Source organism: Ranitomeya imitator, chromosome 1 (genome assembly GCF_032444005.1).
Source record: "Ranitomeya imitator isolate aRanImi1 chromosome 1, aRanImi1.pri, whole genome shotgun sequence".
Classification (NCBI taxonomy): domain Eukaryota; kingdom Metazoa; phylum Chordata; class Amphibia; order Anura; family Dendrobatidae; genus Ranitomeya; species Ranitomeya imitator.
In genome coordinates, this window is record NC_091282.1 from 434,591,669 (window position 1) to 434,616,861 (window position 25,193).

Genomic DNA, 25,193 nt, shown 5'->3' on the forward strand with positions numbered 1-25,193 from the left:
TGACTTTATGTGAAGTTACGACATCCTTTTCAAAAGTTCTTGATAAGACCATGATCATATATGACATTCGGGTAACATATTTGTCAAATTCCTAATTATGCTACCTCTAGCAGAGCTTTAGGACCTTTTTTAATCAATTCTTGATGTGTGATTTTGTAATATAAAGAATTACATATTTTATTTAAGCAAGCAGTAGAATTCTCTTCTTTGCCAGTCCATGCGATTTGATTTTTTTGCACATCAGATTGCCAATAAACAGGTTGTCAGTTATAGAACTGAAGCTTCAGAATGTTTGCAAGTCATGCTTTTGCATTGCAAGAGCAGTTGTTGGTTTGTTGGTGATGGGACATTATGTTAAGAGTGTGATTTCAACCTAAAAATGAAAGGACTTGTGTTGTTAATGCAACTGAATGGCTATTGCACTGTTCGAAATAGAGATCAAAAGATGGGGCAAAGTTTTGCTGGCTTCATAGCTCAGTGGTTAGAGCACTGGTCTTGTAAACCAGGGGTCGTGAGTTCAATTCTCACTGGAGCCTTTGTGTTATTTTGAAACTGAATAGTTTGATACTTGAGCTTATCTATAAAAAATACCTGCTAAGGTGAAGGTTTATTATACTGAGAAAAAAATGTTCAGACTTAATAATTACATTACTTGGAAAGTTTTCATCCATTTCAGGTTTTCAAAAAAACGTTGTGGCAAAGAAAAAAAATACTTGTTGCTTCTGTGAAGCCGATCCTGAGGAAAACTACTCCAAACTAGGCACATTCAAATCAAAAATCTGCAAAAAAAAGGCCTTAAGAGTGAAAATCTCATTGCAAACTCTGCAAAAAATCCCCAGGAAACACATCATGAACATAAAAACTCTTCCCAGAAGTACCTAATAAAGTGGTGTTTTCCTAAGTGGTTTCTGCTTGCAAAACTCATTGTTTTTAAATGCCTTAATAAAATTCCATCTGCAAATAACCTAAAGATTCACACTGAGGTTTTTTCAGGAACTTTTGATCAAAACTTTTCCAAACACCATTAGGAGTTCAAAAAACACAAGTTTTGTTTGAAGTGTTGGACTGCGCACACACTCAGTTTTTTAATGAATTTTTGGAACAGGAACTGGTATGTGCATATGACGGCTTTTAAACTCAGGACAACTTGATGAGTTTTTCACGCAGAAGACTTTTCAAGAAATTTAGGACATTTCTTCCCCTGAATCGTCTTTTGTGTCATCTTTTTGGTTGTTTCCTGGACAATTTTGAGACAGCTTTTTTGAAAGGTTTTCCCATTGTTTTCGTGAAGTCTTTTTTTCTGGTAGCATTTTTTACTCCATTTAAACATGAAGAAACAGTTAGCTCTTTTAAGCAAAATCAATGGCAAAACACTCCAAAAAAAAGTCTTGTTGCAAGTCCAGGCATGTATTAAGCTTTTCCACTGATTTGTATTGTAAAATACACAGCATGCTCCTGGTGGAAAACGCTAAAAGAATGGACATGTGACTTCTTTTAACCGCTTGGCATTTTTAGAAACCTGAAGTGGTCAAAAGACATTTAAAAACCTCAACATAGACAGAGCAAGTCAGTTTTACATAGAATTTCTTTTGTTCATTCTTTTGAGCAATGTTTGATAGGGTTTTCAAATGATTCCAGTGGTGGAAGCCGCCTGAAAAAAGACGTCATGTGCATATAGCCACCTAGTTGAAATTGAGTGGAAACTCTACAAATGCACCTGCAAATCTCATAGCTCCTTAAAAATTTGGAGTTTCTGCCCAGATTCTGCTCTGAAAACTCAGCTAAAAACCTCTGTATGCACAGTCTTGTAGAGTTTCTGCCCTGAAAATGCAGGAAAAATAGAACTTAGTGTGAACACACACTCATAGCTATTTTGAGTGATTTATTCCACTTCAGGGTTTAAAAAATGCCAGGTGAAAATAAAAGGGGATATTGCATCTTTGAAGCAGATCCTGCTGGAATTTGCTCTAAAGTAGACACTGTAAATCAAAAGGCTGCAAAGAAAAAGCTTTAGAAAAAAAACTCTTCAAAAACACTTCAAGAACTCTTAAAAAGTGCTTTAGGAGCCACTTTATAAAGCTAAAACTCCTTTAAATGCTCCCCATTGAAAGAGTGTTTTTGCTTTAAAAAGTCTTCTTTTTTTAATGCCTCAATAAATCTCCATCTGCATATATCCTAATACTGACACAAAAAAAATTCAGATATCATCCTTAAATTTGGCACAATTGAAAAAATAAATGAAAATCATGGCCAGAGATCTAATGCTATGTGGAGACAAAGACTTTAGAGCAGATTTGCTTTCGTAAAAGTTTCCACTTGAAAAACTCATCTTTTTTGAATGGTTCCAAAAAAATCTCTATTTGCACATAGAATAATACTGACCTGAAAAAATTTATGAAATCATTTTTAAATTTGGTACAATTGAAAATATAAATAAATCATCATGCTTCTCTTTACATTTTTTTTACCAAGCCTTATCTTACAATCATTGCTTGTATGGGTTGTAAGTTTTCATATGCATTTCAAGTTGATATTTTTCCCATGTCAATGTCAAATTGGTACCTAAAGAAAAATCTTTGCACAGTTTCTTTGCATTTCTCCCATGTAGCATAGTAAATGATCCTTAGGATGTACTGAGCGTACCCAAACCTCTAACAGACTGATCCCTACATTGCCTGAGAAATAGTTGCTTTTCGAAGGCTTCATAACTCAGAGGTTAGAGCACTGGTCTTGTAAAACAGGGGTCGTGAGTTCAATTCTTACTGGAGCCTTTGTGTTATTTTGAAACTGAATAGTTTGATACCTGAGCTTATCTATAAAAAATACCTGCTAAGGTGAAGGTTTATTATACTGAGAAAAAAATGTTCAGACGTAATAATTACATTACTTGGAGAGTTTTCATCCATTTCAGGTTTTCAAAAAAACGTTGTGGCAAAGAAAAAAAATACTTGTTGCTTCTGTGAAGCCGATCCTGAGGAAAACTACTCCAAGCTAGGCACATTCAAATCAAAAATCTGCAAAAAAAAGGCCTTAAGAGTGAAAATCTCATTGCAAACTCTGCAAAAAATCCCCAGGAAACACATCATGAACATAAAAACTCTTCCCAGAAGTACCTAATAAAGTGGTGTTTTCCTAAGTGGTTTCTGCTTGCAAAACTCATTGTTTTTAAATGCCTTAATAAAATTCCATCTGCAAATAACCTAAAGATTCACACTGAGGTTTTTTCAGGAACTTTTGATCAAAACTTTTCCAAACACCACTAGGAGTTAAAAAAACACAAGTTTTGTTTGAATTGTTGGACTGCGCAAACACTCAGTTTTTTAATGAATTTTTGGAACAGGAACTGGTATGTGCATATGATGGCTTTTAAACTCAGGACAAATTGATGAGTTTTTCACGCAGAAGACTTTTCAAGAAATTTAGGACATTTCGGGGGCGTGGCCTGAGCTCTGGCGATGTAGGAGGTAAGAGCTCTGAGCTCCCACTAAAGAACCCAAAAAGCGACAAAAAAAATCCACAAGAGGCATTTATTTATAATTTGTATTGAGTTATTATCCCTCTACAACAGAATTGGAACATTTTACTGTCAAAAAATGATTTAAATCAAGAATTTTTACTTCATAGAATGTAGGAGATAAAACCGGAGACAACATTTTGAAAAGCAGAGGGATACCTTTACCTATTTTTTTTTCTCACACCAGAATTCAACTTTAAGGTCAGTGCTTGCATTTTCCACCTAAGAGCCAATTGGACAGTTATCCCTGGTGATTTGGGTGCCCATATTGCTGAGATTTCTTTTTATTTGGGTCTCTTGTGCACTGAAACAGCATTCTTCCCTATGGTGTAAAGGCGGAGGGATACCCACTTCATATATTTTTTGACTGTAGGATATAATTAAATTGATGACCAGTGCACCTAGTTTTCACTCAGTGGACAACTTAGATTTATCATCCTGTCATTTTGACACATATATCTGAAAGATTAGAGGTGGCACAACCGAGATTTACCAGTAAAACCCAGCTGGAATACTGCACAGCTTAACAGCATTCTCACCTGAGGTAGAAAGTAGTTCCGGCAGCTCCATTTGACTTACTGCGACAAGCTCCTGCTTCAGCAAGATTATAGATCCAGGAGCGCTTCAGGTACCTGCTTCCACGCCGACCATCAATACAGATACATTGCTTATCTGAGATCAAAGAGGCTGAATTGTCTGAAGACAGAACACCGAAGGAGACTGCAATTTTGGAACACCAGAAAGGAGGAGGATAGTTTTTTTTTTTTTTTTTAAAAAGCACCCATCATTGTAGGATCCTGTTTCCCTATCAACTAGATAAGAATCTCAAGGTGAAGACATTTTGAAACAATAAAGGCGACTCTGGTTGCCTGGGTGGTGTCTTGGGATTCAGTCCCATAAGGAATTGACGGCTTTCAGAGAACTTTAAAGGTTACTTGTACCTAGAATGCAAAGGGAGAGGATATAGGGGTTGTATATAGACCATCTCATAAATAGTGCCTTATAAGTTTATACCTTATAGTTCCTATTTCATTTTGGTTAGTGACATCTAAGCCCCATATATATTTAATTAGGGGACTTATAAGTGTCCTATGATACATAATATTAATTAACTGCAGCTCAGAGCCTTGTTCTTTTAATATATAACAATCTGGTCAGAGACTTTACTCCCCTTATCTTCTATTCCTACTGTCATCCATAGGCTCAGCTCTGTTACTCTCAGTTTGTTTGGGCAAATTTGAGGAATAGGAATCATTGTATTCTTTTCTTCATCCTGATCAAGGAATCAAGAATCTTCCTCCCATTGTACGTTACACAGGCTGTTTATTTAATCTTTAACCTCTTTCTTGGCTGGATATAAATCTCATTACGCTGCCACATCAAAGATTCTAGATCTAAAAGGTACATTATCCTATTTACTCTTTACAAAACTTGTAAGGCCTATGAGGTAATTATCTGCCTACTTTAACTTGTAAGCTTCGCATGCTGAACCTTTGTGTGTAGTATCTTGTGTTTCAGGTTACCAACTTTATTTGTTTGACTGACAGCTATTCTTTTATCAATATATTGTATCATATAGCAATATTTACATGCAATTACCTGTATATTGAGTTCCAAGGGCTATATACTATAATTAATTGTACCATACTATTATATCTATCCAAGTGTCAATAAATGAGACCGACCAAAATGCAGACAGGAACAGGGAAAACAAAAAATAAATCCCAAACAAGTAGACAATCTCTACCAAGGGCTCACTCTAAATCTTATGAAGATTTCTTTAACTCACCTAGTCCTACTAGATCAAGGTCCCCTGTTAAGTCAGGGGAACCAAGTTCTACATTTATTATACAATCCTCATTCCTAACATACAGTAAAGCTTCAAAGGAAGGGACTATACGAAAAAATTCAACATCCAAATTGCCAATAAGCATGTCATCCCGTAAAGGAGACCCCAATGGAGTGTCCAAACTTCCAATTCTAAAAACCATCTCACCTAATGAAATGGATACTTCCAGATCATTTAAAAGAAAAGGTCCTAGTGACCATGGGAGTAAAAATGACCCTTCCACTGAAGATTTGGACAATCAGTCTGATGACTATTCACCGAACAATAGCCCAGACAGACAGAGAGTTAAAACAGATCACATAGAGGTGCCACCAATAGCAGAGATCCCACCTCCTTTAATTAACCTGGATGAATTTCTTAGTTCTAACAAGCCTGCCACTGAAGGTTTCTTGGCTAGCCTTTTTAGGTCATTTAATGAATCTATGAGGATAGGATTTGAATTACAGAGCAAAACCCTGCAGGAAACTTGCAACAATTTCATTCAAAGATTCGAGAAGAATGAAAAAAGATTAACTCTTGTTGAAAAAGACACCATTTACCTATCCAAACAGAATTCTAATCTTCAAGCTGAGATCCTTACCCTCAAAAATAAGTTAACAGACCTCGAAGATCGTAGTCGAAGAAATAACTTAAAGATAAGAGGCATTCCTGAATCCGTGCCGCAAGGTGATCTCTCAAACTACACTAAAAATCTATTCAAACATCTGGTCCCCAATCTCTCTGACTTACAACTGAACATTGACCGTATCCATCGCCTGCCACGTCCTAAGGGGATACCCCAAGACAAGCCCAGGGATACTATCCTTAGAGTACATTTCTTCGATACAAAAGAAAAGATTTTGAAAGGCTCCTTCCCTGACCCGTATAGAAACATAAAATTGTTCTCAGACTTCTCCAAAGCGACGATGGATGCGCGTAGATCCTTTAAAGACATAACAGCTAAACTTAGAGACTTCAAAGTGCCCTATAGATGGGGCTTCCCAACAAAACTCTTAGTGTGGTACAACAGCAAAAATTATCCGATCGATACCCCTCAAGAAGGCTTGAGATTTATTAAATTCCTCATGGAAGAACCTGCCTTTAAAGATAAACATTAGAAAATATAGGTATTATTATTTTCATAATTTCATTCTTTCATTAGACCTCTAACTCTGAGGTGTCTTTGTGGGACTCAGCCACAAGTCTTGTATACCCCACACTTAGGTGAGACTCAATAAATTTGGAGTCCTCCAGGAGAACCTCTAAGTTAGTTCTTGTGTATTTTGGCTAGTTTTAGATAGGCCAACCACCAGTTTTGTTGTATTTATCTTTATCGCTCAGTTTTGTTTCATTCATAATTAATAATGAAAATCCTTTCTTATAATGTTAGAGGCATCAACAGCCCTAATAAAAGATTTACCATTTGGAAAGAGATTATTCGTTCTCGTGCCAATATTGTATGTCTGCAGGAGGTGAAATTAGCAAAAGACAATCATCCAACTTTTCAGCACAAAAAATTTCCACATATCTTTAAATCGCTACACTCATCTAAAAAACGGGGTGTCGTCACTTTAATAAGTAGCGATGTTCCATTCCAACTTGTTGATGAAGTAACAGACCATTTGGGCAGGTTCCATATCCTTACTTGTTATTTAAACAACAAACCTTGTACAGTGGTGAATGTATATGCTCCAAACACAAATCACATTTCGTTTTTAAATAATCTACATAAAAAAGTGAATAAAATTAAATTAGGAGATATCATATGGATAGGAGACTTTAACATTGTGCAAGATAGCATTATGGATTCATCCTCTCTAGTCCGTTACAAGGCGCCAGTTTTAAAAAAGTGGTTGATCCAAAATGAACTCTACGACATATTCAGATGTCTTAATACTTCTTCCCGTGAGTATTCTCACTATTCTGATGTGCATAAAACATCTTCCCGTATAGATTTAATTTTGACAAATGTTTTTACCCTCTCCAAATTTAAGAGTTTTCAAATTTAAAAAAAAACTATTTCAGATCATGCCCCAGTGTTAGCAGATTTTCTTCTAGGACCCCCACTCAGAAATAACTACCTATGGAAATGTAATCCTACATTGTTTAAAATCCCACATTATAAGCAGGAAATAGAGACAATACTAAATAATTACTTCAAAGAGAATGTGTCTGAAGATATAAATGCATTTACACTGTGGAACGCCCACAAGGCAGTCCTCAGGGGAAGTCTCATACAATTAGCTGCAAGATATAAAAAGAAAAACAGGGAAAAAATTGCTAATCTACAAATCCAAATCAATACAAAAGAATTACAGCAAAACAATATGCAAATACCATCTTCAAATATACAGGCGGAAATCCTGGAATTGAGGCGAAAATTGAAATCTGAGATTTTCCAAGAATATGACTATGTTATAAAGGCTTCAAAATTCAAAGGGTATACATCATTAAACAAACCTACCAAATATATGATGGTAAAGATTAAAAAAGAACGTATCAACAGAAGAATTAACAAAATTATTTCCTCGTCAGGTGAAGTTATGATTCATCCCAAAGACATTGCTAGCTCTTTCGCAGAATTTTTTCGTCAATTATACAATTTGAAAGATGACCCATGCACACCCAGTATCGACCCAGACTCCATTAATGCATTCCTATCTAGTATTAACCTCCCCAAAATAACTCCATCTGACTTAATATCTATTAATAGTCCCTTCACAGAAAAAGAAATAATCGATACTATTAATAAATCAAAAAGTCAAAAAACACCGGGCCCAGATGGATTTTCCAAGGAATATTTTAAATCTTTTTCAAAAATTCTAGCCCCGCCCATGGCTTCTATTTTTGCTCTTGCCTCCTCTCAGGGTGCCTTTCCTAAAGAGATGCAAGAAGCAGTTATCGTTATGATTCCCAAAACTGGGGGGGATCCTGAGAGGATGCGAGACTACTGTCCAATCTCACTAATAAATAGTGATACAAAAATTTATTCCAAGATTTTGGCGGATCGATTAAAAAATATTCTCCCACGTTTGCTGGTAGATGACCAGATGGGATTCATTGATGGACGCCAAGCATCAGATGGGACCAGGAGGGTGATCAATTTAATGAAGATTATCCAAAATTCAAATTCAAAAGCAGCCTTTCTAACCTTAGATGCTGAAAAGGCTTTTGACAGGATAAACTGGTCTTATTTGAGAGCGACACTTGAAAAGTTTGGGTTTGATTCGGGATTTATGTCCACTATCTTTGCTCTGTATTCGGGACCTAGTGCCAGGATCTACTCCAATAATTTCATGTCAGATCCGTTCATCATTTCCAATGGCACACGTCAGGGGTGTCCTTTGTCACCCCTGCTGTTTGTCCTTGCAATGGAACCTTTGGCGGAGAGAATCAGATCCAATATAGATATTCTTGGAATTGATATCCAATCCCGTCAATTTAAAATTAGCATGTATGCAGATGATATTTTTCTTACACTACTTAATCCAGCAGCCTCGATTGAAGCTCTCTCTTCAGAGTTAGACACATTCTCCAAGATATCATATTTTAAGATAAATCCACATAAATCTAAATATTTAACTTTTAATATGAATGAATCACATGTTGCAGAATTGAGGGATCAGATAAATCTAGCTGGGGAGGGCGACAAAGTAGTGTATTTAGGAATAATCTTAACAAACAGACTACAAAATGTAATAAAAACTAACGCTGATAAGATTTTTAAAACAATTTCTCTTGACATCTCTCAATTTGCTCAATTGGAACTTTCTTTATTCGGGAGAACAATGACTATCAAAACAATCATTCTACCCAAGATACTTTATCTTTTTAGAAATCTCCCAGTGACCTTCCCCTACCAATTTATTCATAAACTTCAAACTATGATAAACTCATTCATATGGGGTGGTAAGCGGGCCAGGTTGTCTTCAGATTTATTGTGCAAACACAAACGTAATGGCGGGGCTGGCCTCCCAAATGTCCATGCTTATTATCTGGCTTCCCTGGTAAAACAAAGCCATCAGTGGTTTGATAAAAAACTATACCCAGCATGGTTCCAAATTGAAAGTGACATTAATAATCTTAATTTAGCACAGGATACTTTTTTCAGTTTCTTATTTCACAAACCAAAAAAGGAATCATCTCATCCCATTTTCAAGGCTATAATACAGGCCTGGAAAACTCTTCTTAAACCTCCAAGAAAAATTTTTGACAAATCAGAGCAAATTATGAAATTTCCTCTTCATCTATTGGCATTGATATATGATCTTCCACTTTCAGAAATTTGGGCCAAATCAGGCATTAAAAAAGTTGGACATATCTATAACGGGAGGAATTTTCTCACCTTTAGCGAAATTAAGACTAAATTTAACTTACCCTCATCTGAATTAATATTCGTTTTAACCCTAAAAGAGCATATACAGAAATTACTGACTAGCCAACCATTAAATTTAGAAATTCTTTCTTCATTACTGTGTAGTGTAAAGAACAAACATATATGGAGTCTAAATAACCTCTACAGTCACTTCAATAGAGATACCTCTTGTTTTAAAAATATATACATGAAAAAATGGGAATCGGACCTCAACATTTCTTTACAAGTTGAGCAATGGGACAAGGCCATTAGGGATACATACATGTCTAGCATTTCAATGGCTCTACAGGAGTCCTACTTCAAGGTGATCACACGTTGGTACTACACACCAATTAGACTTGCGCATATATATCAGGATCACTCTGCTTTGTGCTGGAGGAAGAGCGGATATCAAGGAAATCTTTTTCATCTTTTTTGGGGCTGCCCGAAAATAAAACCTCTATGGTCAAAAGTTTCATTTCATATTAATTTATTTGTTAAAAATTTTGTGATTACTCCCCAGAGGGCTCTCCTTTCTCTGGACATGGAAGGAATTGATCCTCAGGTCAAATACATCCTAATACATATATTTCTAGTAGTCAAAAGTACAATAGCACTCTGGTGGAAAAAATCAGATTCACCCAGCTTTACAGATATTCTGGATAAAATCTATCAGCATAGCGCATTAGAATGGAGATTTTCTGCCAACACCAATGGTATTAGAAAATATCTGAAAAAATGGAAGATTTGGAATGACAAGTTTTGTAAAGAGTAAATCTCTTGTAGTCATGCAAAGTGGATAAAGATTGTTACTTTATATCTCTTTCCAATGCATTGCATAAGAAAAATTGTAGTATATTCTATTCAAAAGATCATATTTAATGTCTTTTTTTTCTTGTCTATTCGAGATTGATATTTGGTTCTCTAATTATATTAATTCCCTTTTCCCTCACGCTTTTTTTTTTCTCCAATGTTTACCCCTTCCCCATCTTCCCTTCCCTTTATCCCCTACCATTTCTTATGTAAAATTTCAATAAAAATATTTAAAAAGAAATTTAGGACATTCCTTCCCCTGAATCGTCTTTTGTGTCATCTTTTTGGTTGTTTCCTGGACAATTTTGAGACAGCTTTTTTGAAAGGTTTTCCCATTGTTTCGGTGAAGTCTTTTTTTCTGGTAGCATTTTTCACTCCATTTAAACATGAAGAAACAGTTAGCTCTTTTAAGCAAAATCAATGGCAAAACACTCCAAAAAAAGTCTTGTTGCAAGTCCAGGCATGTATTAAGCTTTTCCACTGATTTGTATTGTAAAATACACAGCTTGCTCCTGGTGGAAAACGCTAAAAGAATGGACATGTGACTTCTTTTAACCGCTTGGCATTTTTAGAAACCTGAAGTGGTCAAAAGACATTTAAAAACCTCAACAAAGACAGAGCAAGTCAGTTTTACATAGAATTTCTTATGTTCATTCTTTTGAGCAATGTTTGATAGGGTTTTCAAATGATTCCAATGGCGGAAGCCGCCTGAAAAAAGACGTCATGTGCACATAGCAACCTAGTTGAAACTGAGTGGAAACTCTACAAATGCACCTGCAAATCTCATAGCTCCTCAAAAATTTGGAGTTTCTGCCCAGATTCTGCTCTGAAAACTCAGCTAAAAACCTCTGTGTGCACAGTCTTGTAGAGTTTCTGCGCTGAAAATGCAGGAAAAATAGAACTTAGTGTGAACACACACTCATAGCTATTTTGAGTGATTTATCCACTTCAGGGTTTGAAAAATGCCAGGTGAAAATAAAAGGGGATATTGCATCTTTGAAGCAGATCCTGATGGAATTTGCTCTAAAGTAGACACTGTAAATCAAAAGGCTGCAAAGAAAAAGCTTTAGAAAAAAACTCTTCAAAAACACTTCAAGAACTCTTAAAAAGTGCTTTAGGAGCCACTTTATAAAGCTAAAACTCCTTTAAATGCTCCCCATTGAAAGGGTGTTTTTGCTTTAAAAAGTCTTCTTTTTTGAATGCCTCAATAAATCTCCATCTGCATATATCCTAATACTGACACAAAAAAAATTCAGATATCATTCTTTAATTTGGCACAATTGAAAATATAAATGAAAATCATGGCCAGAGATCTAATGCTATGTGGAGACAAAGACTTTAGAGCAGATTTGCTTTCGTAAAAAGTTTCCACTTGAAAAACTCATCTTTTTTGAATGGTTCCATAAAACTCCATTTGCACATAGAATAATACTGACCTGAAAAAATTTATGAAATCATTTTTAAATTTGGTACAATTGAAAATATAAATAAATCATCATGCTTCTCTTTACATTTTTTTTTACCAAGCCTTATCTTACAATCATTGCTTGTATGGGTTGTAAGTTTTCATATGCATTTCAAGTTGATATTTTTCCCATGTCAATGTCAAATTGGTACCTAAAGAAAAATCTTTGTACAGATTCTTTGCATTTCTCCCATGTAGCATAGTAAATGATCCTTAGGAGGTACTGAGCGTACCCAAAGCTCTAACAGACTAATCCCTACATTGCTTGAGAAATTGTTGCTTTTCGATGGCTTCATATCTCAGAGGTTAGAGCACTGGTCTCGTAAACCAGGGGTCGTGAGTTCGACTCTCACTGAAGCCTTACAAGCTCTTTGTCTCTCATATAAAACTTGCTTATCTGTTTGGTACGTGATAGAAAGTTGGTGCGATTCAATATTGACTTTATGTGAAGTTTCGACATCCTTTTCAAAAGTTCTTGATAAGACCATGATCATATATGACATTCAGGTAACATGTTTGTCAAATTCCTTAATTATGCTACCTCTAGCAGAGCTTTAATAGTCTAATGACCCTTCTTCATCAATTCTTGATGTGTGATTTTGTAATATAAAGAATTACATATTTTATTTAAGCAAGCAGTAGAATTCTCTTCTTTGCCAGTCCATGTGATTTGATTTTTTGCACATCAGATTGCCAATAAACAGGTTGTCAGTTATAGAACTGAAGCTTCAGAATGTTTGCAAGTTATGCTTTTGCATTGCAAGAGCAGTTGTTGGTTTGTTGGTGATGGGACATTACGTTAAGAGTGTGATTTCAAACTAAAAATGAAATGACTTGTGTTGTTAATGCAACTGAATGGCTATTGCACTGTTCGAAATAGAGATCAAAAGATGGGGCAAAGTTTCGCTGGCTTCATAGCTCAGTGGTTAGAGCACTGGTCTTGTAAACCAGGGGTCGTGAGTTCAATTCTCACTGGAGCCTTTGTGTTATTTTGAAACTGAATAGTTTGATACTTGAGCTTATCTATAAAAAATACCGGTTAAGGTTTATTATACTGAGAAAAAAATGTTCAGACTTAATAATTACATTACTTGGAGAGTTTTCATCCATTTCAGGTTTTCAAAAAAATGTTGTGGCAAAGAAAAAAAATACTTGTTGCTTCTGTGAAGCCGATCCTGAGGAAAACTACTCCAAACTAGGCACATTCAAATCAAAAATCTGCAAAAAAGGCCTTAAGAGTGAAAATCTCATTGCAAACTCTGCAAAAAATCCCCAGGAAACACATCATGAACATAAAAACTCTTCCCAGAAGTACCTAATAAAGTGGTATTTTCCTAAGTGGTTTCTGCTTGCAAAACTCATTGTTTTTAAATGCCTTAATAAAATTCCATCTGCAAATAACCTAAAGATTCACACTGAGGTTTTTTCAGGAACTTTTGATCAAAACTTTTCCAAACACCATTAGGAGTTCAAAAAACACAAGTTTTGTTTGAAGTGTTGGACTGCGCACACACTCAGTTTTTTAATGAATTTTTGGAACAGGAACTGGTATGTGCATATGACGGCTTTTAAACTCAGGACAACTTGATGAGTTTTTCACGCAGAAGACTTTTCAAGAAATTTAGGACATTTCTTCCCCTGAATCGTCTTTTGTGTCATCTTTTTGGTTGTTTCCTGGACAATTTTGAGACAGCTTTTTTGAAAGGTTTTCCCATTGTTTCGGTGAAGTCTTTTTTTCTGGTAGCATTTTTCACTCCATTTAAACATGAAGAAACAGTTAGCTCTTTTAAGCAAAATCAATGGCAAAACACTCCAAAAAAAGTCTTGTTGCAAGCCCAGGCATGTATTAAGCTTTTCCACTGATTTGTATTGTAAAATACACAGCATGCTCCTGGTGGAAAACGCTAAAAGAATGGACATGTGACTTCTTTTAACCGCTTGGCATTTTTAGAAACCTGAAGTGGTCAAAAGACATTTAAAAATCTCAACATAGACAGAGCAAGTCAGTTTTACATATAATTTCTTATGTTCATTCTTTTGAGCAATGTTTGATAGGGTTTTCAAATGATTCCAGTGGTGGAAGCCGCCTGAAAAAAGATGTCATGTGCATATAGCCACCTAGTTGAAACTGAGTGGAAACTCTACAAATGCACCTGCAAATCTCATAGCTCCTTAAAAATTTGGAGTTTCTGCCCAGATTCTGCTCTGATAACTCAGCTAAAAACCTCTGTATGCACAGTCTTGTAGAGTTTCTGCCCTGAAAATGCAGGAAAAATAGAACTTAGTGTGAACACACACTCATAGCTATTTTGAGTGATTTATCCACTTCAGGGTTTGAAAAATGCCAGGTGAAAATAAAAGGGGATATTGCATCTTTGAAGCAGATCCTGCTGGAATTTGCTCTAAAGTAGACACTGTAAATCAAAAGGCTGCAAAGAAAAAGCTTTAGAAAAAAACTCTTCAAAAACACTTCAAGAACTCTTAAAAAGTGCTTTAGGAGCCACTTTATAAAGCTAAAACTCCTTTAAATGCTCCCCATTGAGAGGGTGTTTTTGCTTTAAAAAGTCTTCTTTTTTGAATGCCTCAATAAATCTCCATCTGCATATATCCTAATACTGACACAAAAAAAATTCAGATATCATTCTTAAATTTGGCACAATTGAAAAAATAAATGAAAATCATGGCCAGAGATCTAATGCTATGTGGAGACAAAGACTTTAGAGCAGATTTGCTTTCGTAAAAAGTTTCCACTTGAAAAACTCATGTTTTTTGAATGGTTCCATAAAACTCCATTTGCACATAGAGTAATACTGACCTGAAAAAATTTATGAAATCATTTTTAAATTTGGTACAATTGAAAATATAAATAAATCATCATGCTTCTCTTTATATTTTTTTACCAAGCCTTATCTTACAATCATTGCTTGTATGGGTTGTAAGTTTTCATATGCATTTCAAGTTGATATTTTTCCCATATCAATGTCAAATTGGTACCTAAAGAAAAATCTTTGTACGGTTTCTTTGCATTTCTCCCATGTAGCATAGTAAATGATCCTTAGGAGGTACTGAGCATACCCAAACCTCTAACAGACTAATCCCTACATTGCTTGAGAAATTGTTGCTTTTCAATGGCTTCATAGCTCAGAGGTTAGAGCACTGGTCTCGTAAACCAGGAGTCGTGAGTTCTACTCTCACTGAAGCCTTACAAGCTCTTTGTCTCTCATATAAAACTTGCTTATCTGTTTGGTATGTGATATAAAGTTGGTGCGATTCAATATTGACTTTATGTGAAGTTACGACATCCTTTTCAAAAGTACTTGATAAGACCATGATCATATATGACATTCGGGTAACATGTTTGTCAAATTCCTTAATTATGCTACCTCTAGCAGAGCTTGAGGAGTCTAATGACCTTTTTTAATCAATTCTTGATGTGTGATTTTGTAATATAAAGAATTACATATTTTATTTAAGCAAGCAGTAGAATTCTCTTCTTTGCCAGTCCATGCGATTTGATTTTTTTGCACATCAGATTGCCAATAAACAGGTTGTCAGTTATAGAACTGAAGCTTCAGAATGTTTGCAAGTCATGCTTTTGCATTGCAAGAGCAGTTGTTGGTTTGTTGGTGATGGGACATTATGTTAAGAGTGTGATTTCAACCTAAAAATGAATGGACTTGTGTTGTTAATGCAACTGAATGGCTATTGCACTGTTCGAAATAGAGATCAAAAGATGGGGCAAAGTTTCGCTGGCTTCATAGCTCAGTGGTTAGAGCACTGGTCTTGTAAACCAGGGGTCGTGAGTTCAATTCTCACTGGAGCCTTTGTGTTATTTTGAAACTGAATAGTTTGATACTTGAGCTTATCTATAAAAAATACCTGCTAAGGTTAAGGTTTATTATACTGAGAAAAAAATGTTCAGACTTAATAATTACATTACTTGGTGTGTTTTCATCCATTTCAGGTTTTCAAAAAAATGTTGTGGCAAAGAAAAAAAAATACTTGTTGCTTCTGTGAAGCCGATCCTGAGGAAAACTACTCCAAACTAGGCACATTCAAATCAAAAATCTGCAAAAAAGGCCTTAAGAGTGAAAATCTCATTGCAAACTCTGCAAAAAATCCCCAGGAAACACATCATGAACATAAAAACTCTTCCCAGAAGTACCTAATAAAGTGGTGTTTTCCTAAGTGGTTTCTGCTTGCAAAACTCATTGTTTTTAAATGCCTTAATAAAATTCCATCTGCAAATAACCTAAAGATTCACACTGAGGTTTTTTCAGGAACTTTTGATCAAAACTTTTCCAAACACCATTAGGAGTTCAAAAAACACAAGTTTTGTTTGAAGTGTTGGACTGCGCACACACTCAGTTTTTTAATGAATTTTTGGAACAGGAACTGGTATGTGCATATGACGGCTTTTAAACTCAGGACAACTTGATGAGTTTTTCACGCAGAAGACTTTTCAAGAAATTTAGGACATTTCTTCCCCTGAATCGTCTTTTGTGTCATCTTTTTGGTTGTTTCCTGGACAATTTTGAGACAGCTTTTTTGAAAGGTTTTCCCATTGTTTCGGTGAAGTCTTTTTTTCTGGTAGCATTTTTCACTCCATTTAAACATGAAGAAACAGTTAGCTCTTTTAAGCAAAATCAATGGCAAAACACTCCAAAAAAAGTCTTGTTGCAAGCCCAGGCATGTATTAAGCTTTTCCACTGATTTGTATTGTAAAATACACAGCATGCTCCTGGTGGAAAACGCTAAAAGAATGGACATGTGACTTCTTTTAACCGCTTGGCATTTTTAGAAACCTGAAGTGGTCAAAAGACATTTAAAAATCTCAACATAGACAGAGCAAGTCAGTTTTACATATAATTTCTTATGTTCATTCTTTTGAGCAATGTTTGATAGGGTTTTCAAATGATTCCAGTGGTGGAAGCCGCCTGAAAAAAGATGTCATGTGCATATAGCCACCTAGTTGAAACTGAGTGGAAACTCTACAAATGCACCTGCAAATCTCATAGCTCCTTAAAAATTTGGAGTTTCTGCCCAGATTCTGCTCTGATAACTCAGCTAAAAACCTCTGTATGCACAGTCTTGTAGAGTTTCTGCCCTGAAAATGCAGGAAAAATAGAACTTAGTGTGAACACACACTCATAGCTATTTTGAGTGATTTATCCACTTCAGGGTTTGAAAAATGCCAGGTGAAAATAAAAGGGGATATTGCATCTTTGAAGCAGATCCTGCTGGAATTTGCTCTAAAGTAGACACTGTAAATCAAAAGGCTGCAAAGAAAAAGCTTTAGAAAAAAACTCTTCAAAAACACTTCAAGAACTCTTAAAAAGTGCTTTAGGAGCCACTTTATAAAGCTAAAACTCCTTTAAATGCTCCCCATTGAGAGGGTGTTTTTGCTTTAAAAAGTCTTCTTTTTTGAATGCCTCAATAAATCTCCATCTGCATATATCCTAATACTGACACAAAAAAAATTCAGATATCATTCTTAAATTTGGCACAATTGAAAAAATAAATGAAAATCATGGCCAGAGATCTAATGCTATGTGGAGACAAAGACTTTAGAGCAGATTTGCTTTCGTAAAAAGTTTCCACTTGAAAAACTCATGTTTTTTGAATGGTTCCATAAAACTCCATTTGCACATAGAGTAATACTGACCTGAAAAAAATTATGAAATCATTTTTAAATTTGGTACAATTGAAAATATAAATAAATCATCATGCTTCTCTTTATATTTTTTTACCAAGCCTTATCTTACAATCATTGCTTGTATGGGTTGTAAGTTTTCATATGCATTTCAAGTTGATATTTTTCCCATGTCAATGTCAAATTGGTACCTAAAGAAAAATCTTTGTACGGTTTCTTTGCATTTCTCCCATGTAGCATAGTAAATGATCCTTAGGAGGTACTGAGCATACCCAAACCTCTAAGAGACTAATCCCTACATTGCTTGAGAAATTGTTGCTTTTCAATGGCTTCATAGCTCAGAGGTTAGAGCACTGGTCTCGTAAACCAGGGGTCGTGAGTTCGACTCTCACTGAAGCCTTACAAACTCTTTGTCTCTCATATAAAACTTGCTTATCTGTTTGGTATGTGATATAAAGTTGGTGCGATTCAATATTGACTTTATGTGAAGTTACGACATCCTTTTCAAAAGTACTTGATAAGACCATGATCATATATGACATTCGGGTAACATGTTTGTCAAATTCCTTAATTATGCTACCTCTAGCAGAGCTTGAGGAGTCTAATGACCTTTTTTAATCAATTCTTGATGTGTGATTTTGTAATATAAAGAATTACATATTTTATTTAAGCAAGCAGTAGAATTCTCTTCTTTGCCAGTCCATGCGATTTGATTTTTTTGCACATCAGATTGCCAATAAACAGGTTGTCAGTTATAGAACTGAAGCTTCAGAATGTTTGCAAGTCATGCTTTTGCATTGCAAGAGCAGTTGTTGGTTTGTTGGTGATGGGACATTATGTTAAGAGTGTGATTTCAACCTAAAAATGAATGGACTTGTGTTGTTAATGCAACTGAATGGCTATTGCACTGTTCGAAATAGAGATCAAAAGATGGGGCAAAGTTTCGCTGGCTTCATAGCTCAGTGGTTAGAGCACTGGTCTTGTAAACCAGGGGTCGTGAGTTCAATTCTCACTGGAGCCTTTGTGTTATTTTGAAACTGAATAGTTTGATACTTGAGCTTGTCTATAAAAAATACCTGCTAAGGTTAAGGTTTATTATACTGAGAAAAAAATGTTCAGACTTAATAATTACATTACTTGGAGAGTTTTCATCCATTTCAGGTTTTCAAAAAAATGTTGTGGCAAAGAAAAAAAATACTTGTTGCTTCTGTGAAGCCGATCCTGAGGAAAACTACTCCAAACTAGGCACATTCAAATCAAAAATCTGCAAAAAAGGCCTTAAGAGTGAAAATCTCATTGCAAACTCTGCAAAAAATCCCCAGGAAACACATCATGAACATAAAAACTCTTCCCAGAAGTACCTAATAAAGTGGTGTTTTCCTAAGTGGTTTCTGCTTGCAAAACTCATTGTTTTTAAATGCCTTAATAAAATTCCATCTGCAAATAACCTAAAGATTCACACTGAGGTTTTTTCAGGAACTTTTGATCAAAACTTTTCCAAACACCATTAGGAGTTCAAAAAACACAAGTTTTGTTTGAAGTGTTGGACTGCGCACACACTCAGTTTTTTAATGAATTTTTGGAACAGGAACTGGTATGTGCATATGACGGCTTTTAAACTCAGGACAACTTGATGAGTTTTTCACGCAGAAGACTTTTCAAGAAATTTAGGACATTTCTTCCCCTGAATCGTCTTTTGTGTCATCTTTTTGGTTGTTTCCTGGACAATTTTGAGACAGCTTTTTTGAAAGGTTTTCCCATTGTTTCGGTGAAGTCTTTTTTTCTGGTAGCATTTTTCACTCCATTTAAACATGAAGAAACAGTTAGCTCTTTTAAGCAAAATCAATGGCAAAACACTCCAAAAAAAGTCTTGTTGCAAGCCCAGGCATGTATTAAGCTTTTCCACTGATTTGTATTGTAAAATACACAGCATGCTCCTGGTGGAAAACGCTAAAAGAATGGACATGTGACTTCTTTTAACCGCTTGGCATTTTTAGAAACCTGAAGTGGTCAAAAGACATTTAAAAATCTCAACATAGACAGAGCAAGTCAGTTTAACATATAATTTCTTATGTTCATTCTTTTGAGCAATGTTTGATAGGGTTTTCAAATGATTCCAGTGGTGGAAGCCGCCTGAAAAAAGATGTCATGTGCATATAGCCACCTAGTTGAAACTGAGTGGAAACTCTACAAATGCACCTGCAAATCTCATAGCTCCTTAAAAATTTGGAGTTTCTGCCCAGATTCTGCTCTGATAACTCAGCTAAAAACCTCTGTATGCACAGTCTTGTAGAGTTTCTGCCCTGAAAATGCAGGAAAAATAGAACTTAGTGTGAACACACACTCATAGCTATTTTGAGTGATTTATCCACTTCAGGGTTTGAAAAATGCCAGGTGAAAATAAAAGGGGATATTGCATCTTTGAAGCAGATCCTGCTGGAATTTGCTCTAAAGTAGACACTGTAAATCAAAAGGCTGCAAAGAAAAAGCTTTAGAAAAAAACTCTTCAAAAACACTTCAAGAACTCTTAAAAAGTGCTTTAGGAGCCACTTTATAAAGCTAAAACTCCTTTAAATGCTCCCCATTGAGAGGGTGTTTTTGCTTTAAAAAGTCTTCTTTTTTGAATGCCTCAATAAATCTCCATCTGCATATATCCTAATACTGACACAAAAAAAATTCAGATATCATTCTTAAATTTGGCACAATTGAAAAAATAAATGAAAATCATGGCCAGAGATCTAATGCTATGTGGAGACAAAGACTTTAGAGCAGATTTGCTTTCGTAAAAAGTTTCCACTTGAAAAACTCATGTTTTTTGAATGGTTCCATAAAACTCCATTTGCACATAGAGTAATACTGACCTGAAAAAATTTATGAAATCATTTTTAAATTTGGTACAATTGAAAATATAAATAAATCATCATGCTTCTCTTTATATTTTTTTTTACCAAGCCTTATCTTACAATCATTGCTTGTATGGGTTGTAAGTTTTCATATGCATTTCAAGTTGATATTTTTCCCATATCAATGTCAAATTGGTACCTAAAGAAAAATCTTTGTACGGTTTCTTTGCATTTCTCCCATGTAGCATAGTAAATGATCCTTAGGAGGTACTGAGCATACCCAAACCTCTAACAGACTAATCCCTACATTGCTTGAGAAATTGTTGCTTTTCAATGGCTTCATAGCTCAGAGGTTAGAGCACTGGTCTCGTAAACCAGGGGTCGTGAGTTCGACTCTCACTGAAGCCTTACAAACTCTTTGTCTCTCATATAAAACTTGCTTATCTGTTTGGTATGTGATATAAAGTTGGTGCGATTCAATATTGACTTTATGTGAAGTTACGACATCCTTTTCAAAAGTACTTGATAAGACCATGATCATATATGACATTCGGGTAACATGTTTGTCAAATTCCTTAATTATGCTACCTCTAGCAGAGCTTGAGGAGTCTAATGACCTTTTTTAATCAATTCTTGATGTGTGATTTTGTAATATAAAGAATTACATATTTTATTTAAGCAAGCAGTAGAATTCTCTTCTTTGCCAGTCCATGCGATTTGATTTTTTTGCACATCAGATTGCCAATAAACAGGTTGTCAGTTATAGAACTGAAGCTTCAGAATGTTTGCAAGTCATGCTTTTGCATTGCAAGAGCAGTTGTTGGTTTGTTGGTGATGGGACATTATGTTAAGAGTGTGATTTCAACCTAAAAATGAATGGACTTGTGTTGTTAATGCAACTGAATGGCTATTGCACTGTTCGAAATAGAGATCAAAAGATGGGGCAAAGTTTCGCTGGCTTCATAGCTCAGTGGTTAGAGCACTGGTCTTGTAAACCAGGGGTCGTGAGTTCAATTCTCACTGGAGCCTTTGTGTTATTTTGAAACTGAATAGTTTGATACTTGAGCTTATCTATAAAAAATACCTGCTAAGGTTAAGGTTTATTATACTGAGAAAAAAATGTTCAGACTTAATAATTACATTACTTGGAGAGTTTTCATCCATTTCAGGTTTTCAAAAAAATGTTGTGGCAAAGAAAAAAAATACTTGTTGCTTCTGTGAAGCCGATCCTGAGGAAAACTACTCCAAACTAGGCACATTCAAATCAAAAATCTGCAAAAAAGGCCTTAAGAGTGAAAATCTCATTGCAAACTCTGCAAAAAATCCCCAGGAAACACATCATGAACATAAAAACTCTTCCCAGAAGTACCTAATAAAGTGGTGTTTTCCTAAGTGGTTTCTGCTTGCAAAACTCATTGTTTTTAAATGCCTTAATAAAATTCCATCTGCAAATAACCTAAAGATTCACACTGAGGTTTTTTCAGGAACTTTTGATCAAAACTTTTCCAAACACCATTAGGAGTTCAAAAAACACAAGTTTTGTTTGAAGTGTTGGACTGCGCACACACTCAGTTTTTTAATGAATTTTTGGAACAGGAACTGGTATGTGCATATGACGGCTTTTAAACTCAGGACAACTTGATGAGTTTTTCACGCAGAAGACTTTTCAAGAAATTTAGGACATTTCTTCCCCTGAATCGTCTTTTGTGTCATCTTTTTGGTTGTTTCCTGGACAATTTTGAGACAGCTTTTTTGAAAGGTTTTCCCATTGTTTCGGTGAAGTCTTTTTTTCTGGTAGCATTTTTCACTCCATTTAAACATGAAGAAACAGTTAGCTCTTTTAAGCAAAATCAATGGCAAAACACTCCAAAAAAAGTCTTGTTGCAAGCCCAGGCATGTATTAAGCTTTTCCACTGATTTGTATTGTAAAATACACAGCATGCTCCTGGTGGAAAACGCTAAAAGAATGGACATGTGACTTCTTTTAACCGCTTGGCATTTTTAGAAACCTGAAGTGGTCAAAAGACATTTAAAAATCTCAACATAGACAGAGCAAGTCAGTTTTACATATAATTTCTTATGTTCATTCTTTTGAGCAATGTTTGATAGGGTTTTCAAATGATTCCAGTGGTGGAAGCCGCCTGAAAAAAGATGTCATGTGCATATAGCCACCTAGTTGAAACTGAGTGGAAACTCTACAAATGCACCTGCAAATCTCATAGCTCCTTAAAAATTTGGAGTTTCTGCCCAGATTCTGCTCTGATAACTCAGCTAAAAACCTCTGTATGCACAGTCTTGTAGAGTTTCTGCCCTGAAAATGCAGGAAAAATAGAACTTAGTGTGAACACACACTCATAGCTATTTTGAGTGATTTATCCACTTCAGGGTTTGAAAAATGCCAGGTGAAAATAAAAGGGGATATTGCATCTTTGAAGCAGATCCTGCTGGAATTTGCTCTAAAGTAGACACTGTAAATCAAAAGGCTGCAAAGAAAAAGCTTTAGAAAAAAACTCTTCAAAAACACTTCAAGAACTCTTAAAAAGTGCTTTAGGAGCCACTTTATAAAGCTAAAACTCCTTTAAATGCTCCCCATTGAGAGGGTGTTTTTGCTTTAAAAAGTCTTCTTTTTTGAATGCCTCAATAAATCTCCATCTGCATATATCCTAATACTGACACAAAAAAAATTCAGATATCATTCTTAAATTTGGCACAATTGAAAAAATAAATGAAAATCATGGCCAGAGATCTAATGCTATGTGGAGACAAAGACTTTAGAGCAGATTTGCTTTCGTAAAAAGTTTCCACTTGAAAAACTCATGTTTTTTGAATGGTTCCATAAAACTCCATTTGCACATAGAGTAATACTGACCTGAAAAAATTTATGAAATCATTTTTAAATTTGGTACAATTGAAAATATAAATAAATCATCATGCTTCTCTTTATATTTTTTTTACCAAGCCTTATCTTACAATCATTGCTTGTATGGGTTGCAAGTTTTCATATGCATTTCAAGTTGATATTTTTCCCATATCAATGTCAAATTGGTACCTAAAGAAAAATCTTTGTACGGTTTCTTTGCATTTCTCCCATGTAGCATAGTAAATGATCCTTAGGAGGTACTGAGCATACCCAAACCTCTAACAGACTAATCCCTACATTGCTTGAGAAATTGTTGCTTTTCAATGGCTTCATAGCTCAGAGGTTAGAGCACTGGTCTCGTAAACCAGGGGTCGTGAGTTCGACTCTCACTGAAGCCTTACAAACTCTTTGTCTCTCATATAAAACTTGCTTATCTGTTTGGTATGTGATATAAAGTTGGTGCGATTCAATATTGACTTTATGTGAAGTTACGACATCCTTTTCAAAAGTACTTGATAAGACCATGATCATATATGACATTCGGGTAACATGTTTGTCAAATTCCTTAATTATGCTACCTCTAGCAGAGCTTGAGGAGTCTAATGACCTTTTTTAATCAATTCTTGATGTGTGATTTTGTAATATAAAGAATTACATATTTTATTTAAGCAAGCAGTAGAATTCTCTTCTTTGCCAGTCCATGCGATTTGATTTTTTTGCACATCAGATTGCCAATAAACAGGTTGTCAGTTATAGAACTGAAGCTTCAGAATGTTTGCAAGTCATGCTTTTGCATTGCAAGAGCAGTTGTTGGTTTGTTGGTGATGGGACATTATGTTAAGAGTGTGATTTCAACCTAAAAATGAATGGACTTGTGTTGTTAATGCAACTGAATGGCTATTGCACTGTTCGAAATAGAGATCAAAAGATGGGGCAAAGTTTCGCTGGCTTCATAGCTCAGTGGTTAGAGCACTGGTCTTGTAAACCAGGGGTCGTGAGTTCAATTCTCACTGGAGCCTTTGTGTTATTTTGAAACTGAATAGTTTGATACTTGAGCTTATCTATAAAAAATACCTGCTAAGGTTAAGGTTTATTATACTGAGAAAAAAATGTTCAGACTTAATAATTACATTACTTGGAGAGTTTTCATCCATTTCAGGTTTTCAAAAAAATGTTGTGGCAAAGAAAAAAAATACTTGTTGCTTCTGTGAAGCCGATCCTGAGGAAAACTACTCCAAACTAGGCACATTCAAATCAAAAATCTGCAAAAAAGGCCTTAAGAGTGAAAATCTCATTGCAAACTCTGCAAAAAATCCCCAGGAAACACATCATGAACATAAAAACTCTTCCCAGAAGTACCTAATAAAGTGGTGTTTTCCTAAGTGGTTTCTGCTTGCAAAACTCATTGTTTTTAAATGCCTTAATAAAATTCCATCTGCAAATAACCTAAAGATTCACACTGAGGTTTTTTCAGGAACTTTTGATCAAAACTTTTCCAAACACCATTAGGAGTTCAAAAAACACAAGTTTTGTTTGAAGTGTTGGACTGCGCACACACTCAGTTTTTTAATGAATTTTTGGAACAGGAACTGGTATGTGCATATGACGGCTTTTAAACTCAGGACAACTTGATGAGTTTTTCACGCAGAAGACTTTTCAAGAAATTTAGGACATTTCTTCCCCTGAATCGTCTTTTGTGTCATCTTTTTGGTTGTTTCCTGGACAATTTTGAGACAGCTTTTTTGAAAGGTTTTCCCATTGTTTCGGTGAAGTCTTTTTTTCTGGTAGCATTTTTCACTCCATTTAAACATGAAGAAACAGTTAGCTCTTTTAAGCAAAATCAATGGCAAAACACTCCAAAAA

At 35.3% G+C, this 25,193-nt stretch overlaps 11 non-coding genes across 11 annotated transcripts; all 11 read left to right on the plus strand.

The window, feature by feature from the left end:
• The first annotated feature begins 463 nt into the window (after positions 1-463).
• TRNAT-UGU (transfer RNA threonine (anticodon UGU)) lies at positions 464-536 on the plus strand. The gene has a single exon. It is a non-coding gene; the product is annotated as a tRNA-Thr (tRNA).
• Positions 537-12,262: 11,726 nt separating this feature from the next.
• TRNAT-CGU (transfer RNA threonine (anticodon CGU)) lies at positions 12,263-12,335 on the plus strand. Its single transcript has one exon. It is a non-coding gene; the product is annotated as a tRNA-Thr (tRNA).
• Positions 12,336-12,882: 547 nt separating this feature from the next.
• On the plus strand, positions 12,883-12,955 carry TRNAT-UGU (transfer RNA threonine (anticodon UGU)). The gene has a single exon. It is a non-coding gene; the product is annotated as a tRNA-Thr (tRNA).
• A 2,149-nt stretch (positions 12,956-15,104) lies between these two features.
• On the plus strand, positions 15,105-15,177 carry TRNAT-CGU (transfer RNA threonine (anticodon CGU)). The gene has a single exon. It is a non-coding gene; the product is annotated as a tRNA-Thr (tRNA).
• A 548-nt stretch (positions 15,178-15,725) lies between these two features.
• On the plus strand, positions 15,726-15,798 carry TRNAT-UGU (transfer RNA threonine (anticodon UGU)). The gene has a single exon. It is a non-coding gene; the product is annotated as a tRNA-Thr (tRNA).
• Positions 15,799-17,954: 2,156 nt separating this feature from the next.
• On the plus strand, positions 17,955-18,027 carry TRNAT-CGU (transfer RNA threonine (anticodon CGU)). The gene has a single exon. It is a non-coding gene; the product is annotated as a tRNA-Thr (tRNA).
• Positions 18,028-18,575: 548 nt separating this feature from the next.
• Positions 18,576-18,648, plus strand: TRNAT-UGU (transfer RNA threonine (anticodon UGU)). The gene has a single exon. It is a non-coding gene; the product is annotated as a tRNA-Thr (tRNA).
• Positions 18,649-20,805: 2,157 nt separating this feature from the next.
• TRNAT-CGU (transfer RNA threonine (anticodon CGU)) lies at positions 20,806-20,878 on the plus strand. Its single transcript has one exon. It is a non-coding gene; the product is annotated as a tRNA-Thr (tRNA).
• Positions 20,879-21,426: 548 nt separating this feature from the next.
• TRNAT-UGU (transfer RNA threonine (anticodon UGU)) lies at positions 21,427-21,499 on the plus strand. The gene has a single exon. It is a non-coding gene; the product is annotated as a tRNA-Thr (tRNA).
• Positions 21,500-23,655: 2,156 nt separating this feature from the next.
• On the plus strand, positions 23,656-23,728 carry TRNAT-CGU (transfer RNA threonine (anticodon CGU)). Its single transcript has one exon. It is a non-coding gene; the product is annotated as a tRNA-Thr (tRNA).
• A 548-nt stretch (positions 23,729-24,276) lies between these two features.
• TRNAT-UGU (transfer RNA threonine (anticodon UGU)) lies at positions 24,277-24,349 on the plus strand. Its single transcript has one exon. It is a non-coding gene; the product is annotated as a tRNA-Thr (tRNA).
• Positions 24,350-25,193: the final 844 nt, after the last annotated feature.